This window comes from Bubalus bubalis, chromosome 17 (assembly GCF_019923935.1).
Source record: "Bubalus bubalis isolate 160015118507 breed Murrah chromosome 17, NDDB_SH_1, whole genome shotgun sequence".
Classification (NCBI taxonomy): Eukaryota; Metazoa; Chordata; class Mammalia; order Artiodactyla; family Bovidae; genus Bubalus; species Bubalus bubalis.
Genome location: NC_059173.1, coordinates 7,928,963 through 7,948,915, shown reverse-complemented (window position 1 = coordinate 7,948,915; position 19,953 = coordinate 7,928,963). Strand labels below are relative to the sequence as shown.

At 48.7% G+C, this 19,953-nt stretch overlaps 1 protein-coding gene across 2 annotated transcripts in view; it reads right to left on the bottom strand.

Annotated features, from left to right (window-relative positions):
- The window catches only part of WSCD2 (WSC domain containing 2), a 116,578-nt gene extending 104,138 nt beyond the window's left edge, over positions 1-12,440 (bottom strand). Inside the window, exon 1 of one of the 2 annotated variants that reach the window (XM_006045053.4) lies at positions 11,561-12,440. The gene's annotated coding sequence lies outside the window, so the exon portion shown is untranslated. Of the gene's footprint in view, positions 1-9,526; positions 9,933-11,560 lie in introns of those variants that run through there. The other variant, XM_025267443.3, reaches the window with a different exon arrangement.
- Positions 12,441-19,953: the final 7,513 nt, after the last annotated feature.

Here is a 19,953-nt window from a genome sequence, read left to right as displayed (position 1 = left end):
TCCTAGGGGACCTGCCTGCCCCTGGCAGCATCTGTCACCCCTCCCTGCGTCCTTTGAGCCATCACCAGCTTTTAGCTGGTGAAGCCATCCGTGAGATGTGGTTTGTTAGGGAATGATGGCTTTTGGCAACCAAAACTGGAGGGGAATTGACAGACCCAAGACTCCCAGGGGCCAGTAGGGTGCCGAGGCTGAGTCATCTGGTCATGGGCGTCCCCCATCACCCTCAGTACTCACAGAGCCCCTCCCTGTGTGATATCACATGTCAATCATGTGTCAATAACAGCATAGAAGCAGTAGGAACAGCGTTTACTGTGTACACTGCATGCTGGGCTCAGCGCCAAGCACCTTGCATGATCAATATCATTTAATCTTCACCTCACAACAACCCTCTGAGGTGACAGCAGTAGAAAGGTCATTTTAGTGGGACCAGCATTTACTTCCTTTGCTCAGGTTAACTGGGTCCTGATTATCCTTCGGGGACCCATCCCGCTTCTGCTATTGGTCTTTGTGATTCAGGAAACCACAAGAGCTGATTCACACCCTCCCCACCCGAGGAGGGTCCAAGGTGGCCATATGACCTCAATCTGACTGAACAGTATAGTCATTTTCTCTGATTTCAGGAAACCGGGTGGGAGGAGGGCTTGCGGCTGACACTATGTAATAATGGAGTGACTGGTAGGCATTTGTGCAGAGATGAAGATAGCCAGAGCCCACTGGAGAAGGAAAGCCCACCACTGAGGAAAAGGAGAGTCAAGAGATTGGGAGGGGGAAGAAAAGAGACACAGTGGGAGGGAGGGAGAGAGAGAAAGTGAGAGAATGTCCTGTGACGCCATCAAACTCCTGGATCAAGCCAAACCTGAAGCTAGTTGCCAGTTACATGAACCTATACAGTCATGATATTTAAGTTGGACTTTCTGTCAGTTACAACCAGAAGGATCCAACGAATATAAATACTATCATTATTTCCATTTTACATATGAGTAGTAAGAGTCAGACACGACTGAGCGACTTCACTTTGACTTTTCCCTTTCATGCACTGGAGAAGGAAATGGCAACCCACTCTGGTGTTCTTGCCTGGAGAATCGACTGAAGTGACTTAGCAGCAGCAGCAGCAGTGGGAAGCTAGGGCTTCCCAGGTGGTGCTAATGGTAAAGAACTCACCTTCCAATGCAGTAGACATAAGGGACCCAGGTTCAATCCCTGGGCCAGGAAGATCCCCTGGAGGAGGGCATGGCGACCCACTCCAGTATTCTTGGAGAATCCTATGGACAGAGGAGCCTGGTGGGCTACAGTCCAAGGGGTCCCAGGATGCACACACGCAGTTAGAAGCTAAGGGGATTGAAATAAATTACCTGAGGTCACACAGTTGTGAATTGGCAGCACTTGGATTCGAGCAACTTTTGCCCTGAACCTGAAGCTGTTAGGTCAGAACTCTTGGTCTTTTATCCGGAGAAGGCAATGGCACCCCACTCCAGTACTCTTGCCTGGAAAATCCCATGGATGGAGGAGCCTGGTAGGCTGCAGTCCATGGGGTCGCTAAGAGTCAGACACGACTGAGCGACTTCACTTTCCCTTTTCACTTTCATGCATTGGAGAAGGAAATGGCAACCCACTCCAGTGTTCTTGCCTGGAGAATCCCAGGGACGGGAGAGCCTGGTGGGCTGCCATCTATGGGGTCGCACAGAGTCGGACACGACTGAAGCGACTTAGCAGCAGCAGCAGCTCAGTCTTTTATAGGGCTGTCTCTCAATCTCTCTCTCTCTAGGGGCCAAGAGTTGGGAGTTTTAGAAGCATCCTATGTTTGGAGCTGCTGGTACACTCTGGTGATTTGGGGGAGGCCAGGAAGGGCTGAGGAGAGGCTGCATCAAAATGAAACATATAATTATTATTTAAATCAGTTCAGATACAGAAGGAGAAAAGTCAGAGCTTTCTGTGGCATTTCCCCCCCATGCCGTTTTTAATTCTATCTTATCAGAACACAGCTGGGATTTGTTTTTCAAAAGGAAAAACTCCTTTAATTAAAAAAAAAAAAATTCTCTGATAAAAGTGAAAATAGCCCACAGGCCGTCAGGTGACAATGGAAGGGAGACAGGGCGTTTTAGCAACTTAAAGCAGATTAAAAAACTAATTTGTTGACTCTTTTTTGCCAAGCCTACCTCTCCCCTGGAAAGCTGTGTGTTTTGCATAATGAAGCTGAAATCCTGAAATCGCTGCAGTCTGCCCAGCTCCCTCTCTGTGGGCATTTCAATGGGCTCCCACCTCATGTAGGGGTGCAGTTTCTTCTTATTGCTCTGGCCGGGGTTTAATAGAATCATTTCACTCCCTGTCCTTAACATCTGCCCAAGGCCTCCCACTGCTGGAAGGATAAAGAGCAAAGCACTCAGGGGGCTGGTGAAGCCCTGAGAATTGTCCACTGGCTGTGTGCCAGCTCTTTCCTAGTCTGGAAGTGCGTCCGTGTCTTTGATTCATGCCACTCTCCTCACCCCAGGGCCTTTGCACGTGCTGCTTCTGCTATCTTCCCAGCCTTTTTCACCTGCTCAATCCTCTTCATCCTTCAGAGCCGGGCTCTGTTTTTTTTCCTCTCTCTCAAGGAAGTCTTCATTTCAGAGGCCCTAAATTCTGGCGGTTACTTCAAGTTGTAATTATATGCAGGCTGGGGTCTTGTTTTTCTCCTCACTTTCTCCACAGGGTCTGGCATACAGTAGGTGCTCAATAAAAATCCATTGAATAGACCAGTGGGTGAACCTTGATGAAAGGGAGTGCACGGTGCCAGCGTGCCATGGGCTCCTCAGCACCTTAGGTCTTCCTTTTGCGGCGTGCAAAGCCCCAGTCCACATTCTCCTAGCTTGTTTTCACACTTTCCTTGCACACCCACTTTTGGGTGCACATAGTGCTCTGAGGGTGAGACCATGTTGTATGGGGAAGAGAACATGGCCTCTAGGGTCAGATCTTGGTTCCAATCTTAGCCTTTCCAGACTTCAGAAAAAAAATTTTTTTTAATGTATTTCTTCTTTTTTGGCTGCACTGGGTCTTCGTTGCTATGCACAGGCCTTCTCTAGTCTCAGGGCATAGGCTTTTCCTTGCAGTGGCTTCTCCTGTTGTGAAGCATGGGCTTTAGGGTGCGTGGACTCAGTAGCCTGGCCCACGGGCTTAACTGCCCTGCAGCATGAGGAATCTTTCCAGACCAGGGACTGAACCTGTGTCCCCTGCATTGGCAGGTGGATTCCTATCCATTGGACCACCAGGGAAGTCCTCTCTAGACTTTTAACTTACTTATTTACTTTGTTTTCATCTGTTGTTGTTGCTGTTCAGTTGCTCAGTCGTGTCTGACTCTTCGCCACCCCATAGACGGCAGCACGCCAGGCTCCCCTGTCCTTCACTGTCTCCCGGAGTTTGCTCAGACTCATATCCATTAAGTCGGTGATGTCATACACAACATAAAATTTCCTACATTAACCATTTTTAAGTGTACAGTTTAGTGGTGTTAAGTACATTCACAGCGTCATGCAACTGTCACCACCGTCCATCTCTAGAACAGTCATGTTCCCAAATGGAAACTCGATCCCATTAAACACCAACTCCCCATTTCTCCCCCCCACCCCGCCCCCGGAGACCACCATTCTACTTCCTGTCTCTCTGAACCTGACTACTTTAAGAAAGTCAAAGTGGAACGACACAGTGTTTGTCCTGCTGTGTCGGGCTTATTTCACTTAGCGTGAACATCTTTGAGGTTCATCCTTGTTGTAGTGTGTGTTAGAATTTTGCTCCTCTTTAAGGCTAAATAATATTCCACGGCATGGATGGAGCACACTTCATCCCATGTCGATGGACACTTGGGTTGCTTCCACTTGTCCGCCATTGTGAATAAAGATGCTGTGAACGTGCCTATACTCCTTACCTGAGAAAGAGGGTAAAAGAGCATTTTCCTTGGAGGGATGTTGTAAGGATCAATGAGTGAAAACACAAAAAGAGCAGGGCACATTTCCTGGCACATCAAGCACCCATGTTGGTCAGGGGCCAGTGGGTAACAGACGGCTCACCCCAGTGGGGTGACCAAGGGCAGTTACAATGGAGGGCAGAGTGTAGAGGAGCCACTAGGGGTGGGAAGTGCAGCACCCAGGGCCTGGCCGCAGAGGAGGACCATGCCCGCCCCCAGACCAGAAGGGGTAGGGGAGGAGGGTTCCTCGATGCAGAGGACCCCGACAGGGGCTGTTAGAAGACACCACCTCCATCACCTGCTGTGTTTTCCTCACTGAACTCATCACTATTTAAATTTAAGCTGTTCGGTTATTTATTTATGCATTTTTGTTCTGATTCCCATTCCTGGAATCACCCCCCAGGACAGCAGGGCCTCTGTTTGTTTGCTCAACACTTCATCTTCAGGACCTAGACAGACCTAGGTACATGGTCGATGCCCAGGAAATACTCAAGCCTGGTGCACCTAAGCACTCCATAAATATGTGTTGAATCAATGAATGTGGAATGATTCATTTGTTTTTTTCCACCGTGGTAGCCAAATAAAGAAAAAGAAGTGAAAATGTTAGTTGCTCAGTTGTGGCTGACTCTTTGACCCCATGGACTGTAGCCTGCCAGGTTCCTCTGTCCATGGGATTCTCCAGGCAAGAATGCTGGAGTGGGTTGCCATGCTCTCTGGGTCAGGATCTTCCTGACTCAGGGATCAAATCATGCAGATTCTTTACCATCTGAGCCATCAGGGAAGCCTGGTAGCCAAATAACTATTCTCCAAAGATATCCGTGTCCTAATTCCTTGAACCTATGGTGATGTTACCCTACATAGCAAAAGGGGCTTTGCATATACGAGTAAGTTAAAGATCTTGAGATGGGGAGATTATCTTGGATTATCTGAGGGGGCCCAGTGCCATCTAATAAGGTGGAGGCGGTGGTTTAGCTGCTAAGTTGTGTCCGACTCTTGCGACCCCATGGACTGTAGCCTGCCAGGCTCCTCTGTCCATGGGATCTTCCAGGCAAGAATACTGGAGTGGATTGCCATTTCCTTCTCCAGAGGAACTTCCTGACCCAGGACTCGAACCCGGGTCTCCTGCATTGCAGGCAGATTCTTCAGCGACTGAGCTATGAGAGAAGCCCATCTAATAAGGGAGGCAGGGAATTCAGAAGTCAGAGATGGAGATATGACCGTGGAGGCGGAGGTCAGAGTGACGTGGGGCTACCAGCCTCGGAATGTGGGCCGCCTCCAGGCCATAGAAAAGGCATGGAAATGTTCCTCCCCTTGAGAGTCCAGTAGGAACGGAGCCCTGCTGACCCATTCTAGATTTCTAATCCCTAGCAATGAGAATAAGTTCGCATTGTTTTAAGTCCCTGTACTTGTGGTCACTTGTTATAGCAGCAGTAAGAAACGAATACGCTCGCGTGTGAAAGCAGCGTGGGATCTGAGGTCCCTGTCACAGGTCAGGACGCAAAAGGCCCAGCCTCTGACCTCAGCTCTGTCACCAACCCTGTGCAACCTCAGCCAAAGTCCCCTTTCACAATGCCCGGGGCTGACGGGCTGAGCTTCCGTAGTAAATACTCATAACACCTCTGGGAGGAGGTGCTGTCCTTATCATTGCCATATTACAGACGAGCAAACCGAGGCACGTGCCTTCCTATGTTATTTCCTAAGTCCATGGGGTCGCACAGAGTCGGACACGACTGAGCGGCTTCACTTTCACTTTTCACTTTCATGCACTGGAGAAGGAAATGGCAACCCGCTCCAGTGTTCTTGCCTGGAGAATCCCAGGGACGGGGGAGCCTGGCGGGCTGCAGTCCATGGGGTCACACAGAGTCAGACACGACTGAAGCGCCTTAGCAGCAGCAGCAAGGTGGTAAACTAAAGCTTCTGTTCTCAAGCCGAGACTCAAGGAATGTGGGGCTCAGATAGTAATCGGGAAGCTGGGCTTGACTCCAGTCTAATCTGCCTCCAGAACCCAGGGCCTCCTGCTTCCTCCCCAAACTGTAAGGTCCTCAAGGACAGGATTGGGGTCTGCTATTTCTGTATCTTCAAGGCCCGGGACAAAGTACGACTCTTAGAAGACTCAGAGCAAATGCTGAGCATCAGCAAATCCTGACATTCAATACAGAGCGAATACGTGAATGAGAGAATGAACAAATCTCCCCTCAACCAAAGTGACGCTTCTCATGTCTGTGATCTAATTCATTCCTGCCTACCTAACCTCCAGGTGAGCCAACGCGAAGGTCAAGTATGTGCTTGCTTCCCAAGAATGGCAAGCATGCCTGCTAGCACTGGGGAGGCAAGACGACATCGTGGTTAAAGGCATGGTCTCTGACATCTGGTGATCTGAGTGCAAATCCCAGTGATGCCTCTCCTGAGTTGTCAAATCATCTCTCTGAGCCTCACAGGTTATAACAGAAGTCATAACAGAAATATCTCAGAGAGTAGTTGTATGATGATATATATATATATATATATATATATATATATACATATATAACCTCTGGCATGGTATCTGGTATCTGGTAAGCGCTCCATAAGCATTAGCTGTTATTATTATTATTAACACTGCTGTTGTTGCGAGGAGCAGAGATCCAGGTAGGAATGGGGTATCCATGGTGAGAAGTACATGGTGCATCTCTGAATGAGTACCAGGGGTCCCACAGGACCAGGAAACACAGACCACTGGTAATTGCATCAGTTAGCTACAATCACAATAATGGTGTGTAACGAACAGCCACAAAGCCCCAGTAATATAAGGATTTAATTAGTTGATCTGTTAGTGGCCAGCTGGAGCATGGCTGAGCTAGACTCTTCACTGAGGTTTGGGCTAAGGGTAGTTCAACATGTGTTCATTCTGGGGCCAGGCTAGGGGGAGGAGGGCAGCTACCTTGGTGGAGCCCTTCTCCCAGCCATGGCAGAAACATGCAAGGCCCCTGGACATCTAAGCTTGGAAAGGACACTCTATCACTTCCACCAATGGCCAGAGGAAGACACAAGGCCAAACTGAAAGTGAAGGATGAGGAGCACAGACCCTGCCTGCCTCTTGAGTGGGAAGAACAGCCACAACTCATGGCTAAGAGCATGGATACAGGGAGGAAGGAGGAATTAGAGCCAGGGATGTGTTTCCCCCAACAACCAAACACTAGGCAAACCTCAGAAAGGGTTCTCACACTGCCCCGGCCTGCTCGCCTCACCAGCTTCTGCAGTGCCTGCATCATCAACTCCTGGTCAAAATCTGGAAGACCCCAGCAGCAACACTGGCAGTCTGTGGGGACCCCCATCCTCACCTTCCCAACATCTGGACCTGCTCCGGGGAGCCATTAATCTCAGGCAATTTCTTTCCTCACTTGATTTGTTTATTTAAGGAAAACAAGTTGCTCTTAATTAGAAACACTGCTGTCGAAATGTTCAGTGCATCCTAGGCTGCCTATGTTCAGACCTTCTGCCTAAAATTATACCTGTGCTCTGAACATCTGTGAGTCTGTTCAGTGACTGGCCTAAGTACAGGCTTCTGGCGGGGGAGACGTGGGTTGTCCTGGGGGCTGAGGGAGCCGGGGGGCAGAGGAAGACCCAGCTTCAGAGCAAAGGCACCTGGGAAAATGAATATACGACACCCGAACACTCTGCTCAGAGCTGGCACCACCGATCGCTGAATCAACGCTCGGCAGGTACACACACGAGCACAGTGCAGACGTGCAGAGCAGACAGAAGAGCAGCGTTTAAAGGTTCAGAGATGTGTTCTGTTTGGACGCTCTCAGCAGTGTTTACAGCCGCCCCCGCCCCCCCGCCCCAGCACCTTATCAGCCCTGCGGACACCGAGTCACACCTGCACAGACGCATGTGTTCAGAAACACACACATACACATGCGACACACACAGAAGTTGCTTTGTCCCCCACACAGGCAAGCACACGAAACACACATCATACCCTCAGGGACATGTGAAAAGATACAAGGCCCCACCCTAGGTACACACATTCGGAAACTCACCCACACACAGGAGCCATGCACAAACGTCACACTGCAACATCCAGAAACACATTCGGAGACACCTCACGTGCACACCGAGACACACTCAAATGGACACAGCAACTGATAAACCCAATAGCAACACTAAGAAACACATACATATACACAGAGATACAGCCAAGCGTCCAGTGCTTCACACAGGTGCACACACTCAGAAACACATGTGTACACACTCAGATGACTAAGTATACACTGCAAAACACACAGGTGCACATCCATAGAAACACACACGTACATAGAGACACAGTCAAATGTACCCTCTCTCACTCACAGACACATGCATTCAGAACCCCACAGGTACACACAGAGACACTCACAGAGGCTGCATCACAGCAAACAGGCACACAGAGGACGAGAAGCGTGCAGGGCTGTACACACGCACGCGCACAGAGGCACAAGGCACCGTGAAAAGCACGGGGCTAGACACAACCGTAAGCTTGCACTCGTATCACTGCACACGGGTGCGCACGTGCACACACACGCAGTGCCCACAGATGCCCACACAGACAACACGCACAGGTGCCCTGGCCACCCCACACAGCTCCTCAAACAGAGACTGGCACACAGACCCTCGTGACACATGTGTGCACCTGACCACACACACACAACTGCTTAACACTCACAATTGCTTATGCATACCCACACTCACACTCAGGCACGCGCACACACACATATGCCTAAGTCCATGGACAGGCAATCTCATGAGTACACACACATACTGACACTAGTCTCGCAGGTGCCCACACACACTTCAGGGTTTTACGTAACTCATACTCACATGAGCACACGTATGCATACTACATGAGAACGTATACATAGGCACATGTTCACACACATGTGTCTGCACAGACACACACGTCCTATTCGGCCAGGAAAGCAAACTGTTCGTTTTCTGAATCCTGAAAGTCGAGCCCGCAGATAAGAGCTAACACACGGTGGAGCTGCTCCCACTCCAGGCCAGGCTGCATGCCTGTTAACTCACTCCGTGTTGGCCAAGATGAGGTCTGTCATCCCCGTGGAGGTTTTTGCATGGACCCAGCGCTTCCCTGGTGGCTCAGACAGTAAAGAATCTGCCTGCAATGCGGGAGACCTGGGTTCGATCCCTAGGTTGGGAAGATCCTCTGGAGGAAGGCACGGCAACCCGCTCCAGTATACTTGCCTGGAGAATCCCCATGGACAGAGAAGCCTGGGGGGCTACAGTCCAGGGGGTCACAAAGAGTCAGACACGACTGAGCGACTAAGCACAGCACAGGGGTTACCTAGTACAGGGAGGGATGTAGATATCCCAAGCCTCGGAACCATTCAGAAAGAAATAAGACTGACTAATTGACAGCCTTCCTCCACAATCTCAGCCACCTGCCCACACATACGCACGCAAGACACTTTCCCGGCGTGGCTGTTCCTGCAGGGAACAGCAGCCTCGCCTGATCCGACAGCCTCAGCAGATGGAGGGCTGCCCAGACATACTGAACTTCTCTGCCCTGGATCCCTCCACAGCTGCAAAGTTGAAGCCATGGAGACAGCTTACCTCTACCTCCTGTTGTCATGGTGACGCAGCAGCTGGATGCATCCAGTGCTCCCAGACCGCCTGGGGCTCCCCACTAGGAGCTGCTGGTCCAGAAGTGCTTTTATGAGGAAGGAGCGTAGCGGGGTTGGGGGTGGGGAGGGAACTGCAGGTGTCAGATGATCTGAGAGAACAAGGGCCGGGTCCCCAGCCAAGGATCAGTCACCTGGTGTTCAGGGCCAGCCTCCCTGGGGACAACAGCACCCAGATGCCCGTGCACAAGACTCAAAACAGACAGCCTTGCTGCTGCATTCGTGCAGCCCCAGTCTCACCAGGCGCACCAAGCACTTCCCACGCACCGTCTCAGTTATCAGCTCCTCATTGTACTGTGGAGGGACCGAGGTTCAGAGGGCGAAGTGATTGGTCAGACTCAGACATGTCTCAGTCCTAGACCACTTACACACTGTGTTACACCACCTCCTGGGATTTGGAGGATTTCATCTCTGACAGTCACTCAGGGCTGCAAGAATGTCTGGACCTCTGAGGATACAGGAAATCTCTTCCTTTTTAAAGAAGCAGCAACTGGAGCTCAGAGAGGTTGAGTGATTTGCCCAAACTCACATTTGGATGTGAGCAAATTGATGGCCGACTTGACGTTCAACCTCTTGACCCGAAGACAGGGTTTCCCCGGGACATTAAATACCAGCCTCTGACACCCTTGAAGCATTCCCGGGTCCTGGCAGCCTAGAGAAGCAGCTCGTAGCCTGCCTGGCCCCAGGTCAGAATCCCAAGCACCAGCGGAGGTCCTCAGACTCCCACCTCGTGCCTCAAGCACTGTCCAGGAACCACGCAGCAATGTTGTTCCCTAGAGGCAGACACCAGGTCTGACCACAGGGCCAGGGGAATACATCTGTTAGGTCACGAACAGAAGCACCTCCACTGCCTGCCTCACGGACCAACTAGTTCATGGAGATGACCCCGGCCCGAGGCTGGAACCCTAGGGAGTGAAGCAAGACTTCATCCCGGGGGCTGTGACAGCAGGGATGGCTCCAAAAATGACCCCTGGAGACCAGGTGGCCTCTTCGGAGCATGTTTTTCCTTAAGAGGAAAAAAACGATCTGGCCAAACTCATGAGCTATGTGCTGGGCTCTGCAGAGCCTCGAAGGGCCCGGGGTGTGACAGACCACCCACAGCCTCAGAGTTGAGGATGATAGTGCCAGGAGTCCCCATCCAAATGTCCATTCCAACCTCTTTTCTGCTGAAGTTTGCACCTCGCCAGGCTCCAATCTGAATGGTCTCATTGAGCAGCTCAGGAAACTTCTCCCAAATTTTTAGCTCATCTAAGGAGCTGCAAGGGATCGGAGCTGATCCCCACTGTTTCTAGCGTCTGCCAGCGAGGTGATTCGGCTCCAGCGATGACGCTTGGGGCTGCTGGAAGGGCTTGGATGGGGGCGATCTGTCTGGACAGGTCCCCCTGATTCTCTCTACGCACACATATACACACACATATGCTCTCACGCACCAGAATGGACATAAGCAAGACTGCAAAGCACTCTACACAGAATTCATCACTCAGGCAGCCCTGGCTTCTTCTCCAGATGATGGGGAATCTCGTTTACCAGAGTATTACCCCCAAAAAAACCCTGTAAAGTCAACTTGAAAATACGTCCAGCTCCTTCTCCCTCAAAACTCTAACTGGCCAAGAAGAGGGTGATTCATGAGTCAAATGAAACGGGCCCATTGCCTTCCCCCCGGCCCAGGTCAGCTGAGAAGCCCTGGACGTCCTATCTTGGGAACCCGAGGGGATGCCTGGAGGAAGGACGCAGGATAAGCCAGCACGTCCAACCCTCTGCGGGAGGAAAGAAAGTTTGTCATCCACCCAGAGCAGGCTGTCACCACTCGGGGTTCTTTACTCACCTGGCTCTGGACACTGAACCCCAGGCTCCAGGCAGCATCTGGAATCGGCAGCCCAGCTGGGGGACAGATATCCTTTGCAGCAGCTCTATGCCCTCTCCCTAAGGCCCCCCTGCTAGCAGGACCAGGCCCATTAGCCCTTACCTGAGGGTCTCAGTCACTTGCAAACTCTGCCAACGGAGCCCAGCCAGCGCCCGGGGTCTCTCTCTCTGCGACTCCCGCGTCCCGCTTGGCGCACCCGCTCTGTGGGTGCCTTCCCAGCTGCCAGCTGCTGCAGTGGCATCCAAGAAAGGGAGACTGGATTTTCTTTCTCGCCGCCTAGTCTCCTCCCGGCGGCCCGGGGGGGTATTTCTCCGGGTCTGGTGCAAGGGGCATCCTCCGCGCCTCCAGCGGGAAAGTGGAAGAGTGTGCGTCCTGGATTGCAGCAGCGGCGACAGCGGTGGCCGGGGACGAGGAGGCGGTGGCGACGCCAGCCGGTGAGCCGGGGAGGCGGGCGGAGGCGAGAGGAAGTGCAAACCGGGCTCCTGCGAGCCTAGCGCTCGGGCGGGCTGGCGGGCGGGCGGCACTGCGGGTGCCCCGCGCCAAGGCGAGGCCCCGCGCAGGCACCCGCCCGGGGATGCCCGGGCCCGCTGCGCGCTGGGCGCGGGCTGCGGCTGGGCGCGGGGCTCCGGCCGCCTCGCCTCCCTCTCTCTCGCTGCCTCCCTCCCTGCCTCGCTCGCTCCCCCGGACTTCACGTCTCTGGAGCCCGAGCTCCCAGCGCAGCCGCCGCCGCCAGCACGCCTCAGCCCGGCGCGCTCCTCGCGCGGAGCCACGGCACTGCCTACCGCTTAACTCCTTGCATGCCACCTGGCCCTCCCGCAGCCTCCCGGGGAGCTGGGCAGACCCGGTGCCAGGCCTGCTGCGGCTCTGGGGAAGGGCCTCAGCCTCTAAGCCTCAGTTTCCCCATCCGTAAAATGGGCTCGAAAGACGCAAGTCCTAGAATTGTCTGGAGAATTAACTGAGACGATTGTGGAACGTGCCAAGATCCCTGGCATTGCGTAAGCACTGATAAATGGCAGCGGATTTGTTGTTGCTGCTGCTGGTTTTGTTCAGGAGGTTTGCCACGGTGCCTCATTAATGGTAACCCCCCAATAAAGGGCACTCGGGTTTTGGGGGGGTGGGGGAGGGTGTTTAGTTTGTTGTTTTACAAGCTACACAGGCAGTAAATTTAAGCTGTGTGACCTCTGTCTGATCACTCACCCTCTCTGAGCCTGTTTCAGAATTTCCCTTTGGAGCTCTGTGACCTTGGACAAGTTTCCACCCTGAATCCCTGTATCCTCCTCTGTAAAGTGAGATGGTAGGTAATGGCCACCTTCAAAGGATCTCCACTGAAACTCTGGGAAAGGAGCCCACCTAAAGGAAGGGTCACTCCTGGGTGAGTGCCTCCTAAGTGCCAGAAACATGGCCATGTACTTTCACACATATCAAGCCCTTGAAAACAAGCCTCGAAGGCTGCTAGTTCCATTTTCATTTTTCAGATGAGAGAACTGGGGCCAACAGAGGTTAAGAGACTCAGCTAGCTTAGCACAGCTAGAAAGGAGCAGAGCTGGGATTGGTACTCTGGAATTTCTGACTCCAAAACCATTGTCTGTTTAAGCTTGGAACTCAAGGAGAGGCTTTAAAGTGGCCCTTTGCAGACTCTTCTTCATTTAAACTAACAAGAAGAATTCATACCTCCATCTTCTTTATCAGAGCAATCATTTTCCCAACTATAAAATTAATTCTCATCTAATGTACATAATTCAGAAAATAGTAAATAAAAAGAAGAAGAGCAAATCAACTCCATTCTTATCACCCAGAGATGATAATTTTTAACATCTTGGTGTAGTTCCTTCCAGTCTTTTTTCTATACCTATATATAAAAGCATGTAGAATCATCCATTCTGTATCAGGAGATGGGTAGGGCTTGGCAAATGCAGCTCATAAATCCTTTGTGAAGGCTGAGCCCCCAGTTTCACAAGAGAAAAAGACATATAAATGCTCGATCAATGGCAGCTGCTACTTTTTATTAGAAAGAAGTGATCTGAATAATACTAACACCAATTGCTGATAATTGCTGAGTCCTTACTAAGCAATAGGCACCATTTCTGTTAATTCTTTACAAACACCTTAAGGGATACATCTTGGAGTTGGTTCATTTAAAGATGAAAGACTGGAAAGATGGTTAATTTAATGATGAAGACTCAGAAAACTGAGGCCCAGAAAGGTGAGGTCAGCTGTTCAAAGGCACACAGCAAATTCATGGCAGAGCTGGAATTAGAACCCCAGCTCATCTTCACACCCCACCCCAGTCTCCAGCATGATTACAAATGGCAGATCCTCTGTTTCTTTCCCATGCCATCCTCTTCCCACCGCAACTCACAGCCCCCTTGCTCTATCCCGGGGACAACTCTCCTCCAGGGAGCGATCCAGGGACTGACACCTGGTCAAGGAGCCCACTGCAGGGTCTGAAAAGTGTACGACTGACCTCTAGCCATTTCCAGTCCGCCTCCACCAAAGCCCACTTCTCCCTGCCCCTCTGTCATGCCCCTCAGGAAGGAGCACTGGGCTTCTCACAAAGTGGAAGAAGCCGCGGGTGAAGCTCAAGGGCTAGGCAAGTGTCCTTGGGTTGATCACTCACCCCTTGGAGCCACCGCTTCATTATGCATGAAAGGACTGATAATGTCTTCCCTGCCTGCTTCTTAGGGTTTGGGGAAAATAACAGACTGGAAAGCACTTTGAGAGTGGCAAAGTTGTAATAAATACTGGTGATGTGATAACCATCACTGCCATCGTCATACAAGCATTGAAGAACAGAGTCCCCTGGCCTTGCGCAGTGTTGAAAAGTGGGAGCCCTAGAGACAAGTTTGTTTTTCTCTGTATGGATGACCCCTCACAATGTATTGGAAGAATTATCTTTCCCCCGCTGCCCTGTGGGTCCACTTGTGTCGCAAAACATACGTTCCCCACATGCGTGTAGGCTGGTTCCGGGCTTTTCATTCGATTCCACTGGTCGATTTGGTTATGTTTATGTCAGTATCACATGGTCTCAATGACTATAGCTTTATAATAGTCTTGATATCAATAAAACACATTCTTTTAGCATTCTCTCTACAATATTATCTTGGATATTCTTTTTTTGAATTTATTTATCAATTTTAGAATTAGTTTATCGGGTCTCTCATACGACAATGACAAATGCTTGCTGGGTTTGAGTTGAGATGACATAGTCTACAGGTCAGTTTTGAAGAGATTTGCCATCTTTACAGTATTGAGTTTCCCAATCCCTCTACGTCACACCATATGCAGAAATAAATGCCAATTGAGCTGTAGATCTAAATGTGAAAGGCAAAAGAACAAAGCTTCCAGAAGCCTATAGCAGAGGCAACCTTTATAATCTTGGGGGTAGGAGAAGACTTCTTGTTTAAGAAGCACCATTCAAAAAGGAAAATACTGATATATTTTATATATTAAAATCATAAGACCTCCACTAATAAACACTATTTAAGTGCATGAGTCAAGGCATAGAATGGGAGCAGATATTTCCAACACCCAGAACTATGGGCTCCTATTCAGAACTTATTAAAAATCTTCCCACAAATCAATAAGTAAAAGACAGACAGCCAAATCAAATGCTCAAGAAACTGGGACAGAGGCTTCACAAAAGAAAATGTTCAGAGAGCCAATAAACTCATTAAAAGGTGTTCAACCTAATTAGAAATCAGGGGCATGCCTATTAAAACTGCAAGGAGAGACCATTACACAAAAATTACAAAAATTGACAACCCCAAGTGCTGGTGAGAATGTGGAGCAAATGGAAATTGAATGTGCTGCTGTTAGGAGTGTAAATTGGTACAAACATTTTGAAAAACTGTGTGGTATATCTACACACTCTGAATATACACCCCTTTCTGGCTAGCATTTCCCCTTTTAGGTATATACCCAATAGAAATGAATGCTTGTGTCCACCAAGAGACGTGCAGGAGAATGTTCACAGCAGTCATGCTTGTTGCTTATAAGAGCACATTTTAACCACACAAATGAACATACATACAAAACACAAACAGACTCACAGACATAGAGAACAGACTTGTAGTTGCCAAGGCAGGTGGGGGGAGGGAAGGATTGAGAGTTCGGGATTAGCGGATGCAAACTATTGTAACTAGGATGGATAAACAACAAGGTCCTATTGGACAGCACAGAGAACTATGTTCAATACCTGTGATAAATTATAATGGAAAAAATATGAAAAGAATATATATATAATATGTATAACTGAATCACTTTGTTGTACATCAGAAAATAACAGCATTGTAAATGGACTGTACTTCAATACAAAAAAAATACCACATTTTAAACTAATCGCAAACAACGTAAATGTTCACCAACAATAGGATGGGTTCACTATGTATAATCAGCTGGTGGAACACTATACAGCAATGAAAAGGACCAGATTCCAGGTACACACTGCCACAGGGAGAATCCAACAAGCACAGTGTTGAGGGATAGAAATGAAACACCAGCGGGTACTTCCTGTAAAGATTTCACTTACATAATGTTCGGAGGCAGGTAAACTCAGCCAGAGGTTGGAGGCCAGAGTGACAGAACCTCCGAGGAGGAGGATGAGCATTGCAACTGGGAGGGAGCGCGTGGGACTTCTGGAGTGCTGGACATCTTCTTCCTGGACCCGGTTGGTACCTACACAGGTGTTTGCAGCATGTCATTGAACCTTCTGTTTAGATATTGAGCACTTTTCTACATGTGTGTTAACTCAACTTTTGAAAAGGCTGTTTCTTAAGTGACCATGCTTAGGCAAGACAATAACAATTTCAAATCTGAGCTCTGGTACTTTCTGGCTGTGGACTGTGGCCAAGTTATTGCATCTCACTGAGACTTAGTTTCCTCATCCAGAATATGGAAATAATAATTGTACCCATTGGATGGGGTGGTGTGAGGATGACAGGGTTTCAAGTGAAATAGGAGAGGCAAAGCACGGTCCTCAACCAATATTGGCTGATGATCATCATCAATTATATTCTGCTGTATTATATATAAAAGTATAATATAAATGAAGTATTATATATAAAGCAAAGGAGTATCTGAGAAATAATGGACAGAACTGTTTGAATCTCAGTGACGGTTGCCAGGTATTAATAAAAGACAGGATGTCTAGTTAAATTTTTAGGATAAGTCTGTAATTTTATATGAGACAAACTTAAACTAAATGTTTTAAAATCATTTATCTGGAATTCAAATTCAACTGGGTGTCCTGTAGTTTTATTTTCCAAATCTTGCCATCCTAATTTCATAGTCATTAGCCATGTGCTCTGCAGTAATAAGTGGCTTGACCACTCTGGCCTCGGTTGCCTAATCTATAAAATGGGAATAAAGGTCTTTTCCAGTACTGACAAGAGGGTGAAACTGATTAAATCAGATTTTCTGCCAGGGCGCATCAACCACTCTGTATTTGCTCCTTTCCCTTTATCATCTCCATCCCTCTTCTTCTGCTCTTTTCTTTTCTTGCCTAAGTCTTAGGGTTGCCCGAGCGCCCCACAGACATCGTGTGGCCTCCCTGTTGGTGGAATCTTCAAAACTAAGAGATTGCGATTAGCTACGAAGAGTGAGTAGTAAAGTTGTAGAGCTTTTGTCTAACATACACACACGGTCAGTTTCGGCAGGAAGGGCCTGCCTGCTGCTCAACCACCAGGCAAAGTCTACTTTGAGGCCTTGCCCCGCTCTCCGCTCATCCCTGCCATCCTTTGGGTTTCCAGTTTCTAAGAAAAGTCTCATCCTCTTTCCGTGCCATCTATTTCAGCTCCAAGTGTTATTGTTTCTGGCCAAAGTCTGTTGTAGGACTCACAGAGGAGCCGCAAGAAACAAAGCGATCTTTGAAATAAACTCTATTAAAGATCAAAACGGTGATGTAAGAGAGTTTCCAAACATCAGATCAGGTAACACCTCTGAGCCACTTTCATAAAAACGAGCCACTAACCCATACATCACTGTCATTTGAACCCCAGCATCTAAAAATAGGATTTGCTCTAATTTCCTGAGTAGCTGATGCAAATAGAGAGAATGTGAGGGTAGTGAGTGGGCTGTGTCAGGTGATAAGTAACTCCCCGCCTTGATGGCATTTTTCTAAAGTAGAAAGGAGGAGAGCTTGCCTCCAGAAATGCTAGGCAAATCCTGGCAGAGGTCAGAGGCTTAGGATGAAGGATGCGGGAGTTAGCCTGACCTGGGGTGGAGCCCCGACTCTGCCGCCTCCTAGCTGGGTGGCCTTAGGTCAATTAATTAACATCTCTGGGCTTCCTCTTTTAAAAAACAGAGACCGAGGATTTTGTGTGGATTAAATGATGGGTGCATATAGATTTTTTCCCACAGTTCATGCATTACACACATGAGCCGTGACCCATTATTACAATGATTCCAGATGGAGAGGACAAATCGAAGGCGACGTGAGGATGCCATTTATTTAGGGCTCTGAACAGAATTCCAAGCCTAGAATTTAAGCATGTGTGGGTTTCCCAGAGTCAGATTTTTTCTTTTTTCTTTTTCGGGCATTAAGCAACTGACTCACACATCGCTGTTAATGTGCAGAAAAAAGACTAAGGTTGAGAAGAGGGAATTGCAAAGGTCGCTGTGACTTTGTCCTGGTGCAGACACACGATGGAGGAGGTCTTCTAACTGCAGGGATTTTGGGCACGATGCCCAGGGTAGACTGGCCACTCCCTCTAGCATTTTTTTTTAAATTTTTACTTATTTTTTAAGTTTATTTTGAATTGGAGGATAACTGCTTTACAATATTGTGTAGGCTTCTTCCACACAACAACATGAATCAGCCACAAGTACACATATGTACCCTCCCTCCTGAACCTCTCCCCCACCCCTTACCCCATCCCAACCCTGTAGGTTGTCACAGAGCATCAGGTTGAACTCCCTGTGCTATACAACAGCTTCCCACTGCCTATCTATTCTACACCTGGTAGTGTGCGTGTATGGGGCTTCCCTGGGGGCTCAGACGGTAAAGAATCTGCCTGCAGTGCAGGAGACCTGGGTTCAATCCCTGGGTGGGAAGATCCCCTGGAGAAGGAAATGGCAACCCACTCCAGTATTCTTGCCTGGAGAGTTCCATGGACAGAGCCAGACAGGTTACAGTCCATGGGGTGGCAGAGTCGGACATGATTGAAGCAACACACACACACACACACACACACACACACACACACACACACTATATATGTCAATTCGTCCCACCCTCCCCTCCCCCAGCTGTGTCCAAAGTCTGCTCTCTATGTTTGTGTCTCTATTCCTGCCCTGCAAATAGATTCATCAGTATCATTTTTCTAGATTCCGTATATACATGTTAATATATTATATTTGTTTTTCTCTTTCTGACTTACTTCACTCTGTATAACAGGCTCTTGGTTCATCCAACTCAATAGAGGTGACTCAAATGTGCTCCTTTTTATGGCTGAGTAACATTCCATTGCATATAGGCACCACAGCTTCTTTTTTCATTCATCTGTCTATGGGCATCTAGGTTGCTTCCATGCCCTAGCTATTACAAACAGTGCTGCAATAAACTTTGAGCACTGTGCATTTCTGCTTCCTCTGTGGAATCTGTCTCTGCTCCCTGGACCCTCCATTCAGAGCCCTACTGTGAGTTCCCAGCCTCTTCTCTCCCATCTGATAGCAGGTGGTGCTTGGTCAACCATGCAAACCCCCAGAGATCGAGAGCTGTGTCATTTAACTACTTCTCTTTGCCTAGCACCCAACACAGTGCTTGGCACACGGTAGGCTGTCTTAGTCCATCTGGGCCTTTACAGTAAAAATATAGACTGGGTAGCTTATCAACAACAGAAATTTGTTATAGTTCTGGAGGTTGGGAAACCCAATATTAAGGCAGATTCAGTGTCTAATGAGAGCTCATGTGCTGGTTTATAGATGCCATCTTCCTGCTGTGTCCTCACATGGTGGGTGGGGGCAAGGGTCTTTTTTGGGGGAGTGTCTATTTGTAAAGAGCATTAATCTCATTCATGAGGGCTCAATTCTCATAACCAAATCATCTTGCAAAGGGTCCTACCTCCTGATACTATTACACTGGGGATTAGCTTTCAACACGTCAATTCTGGAGTGACAAAAACATTTTCAATCTATAGTATAGGTGCTCAGGAAGAAGTAGATGACTGAAAAAAACTGTCCAGTATTCCCACAGATACATGCCTATTAAAAGAAAACCTGGTATGATTAAGAGAATCCGCCCATTACCATTTTATAATATTAATATTTCAGCAAAAGACGGAAAGAGGCATAAATGTAGAGGAATGGATACTGGGGCACCTTTCAATGTCAGAGCAGTGGAAAGAATCTGAATGGCCATTAACAGGAGAATGGATGGATCGATTCTGGTATATTCTTGAAGCGGGGGGACTGTGCAGCAGTGAAAATTAATGAACTAGAACTCTATGTATCATCATGGGTAAACTTCAGAAGTTAGTGCTGAGCAGACAGCAAAAGCT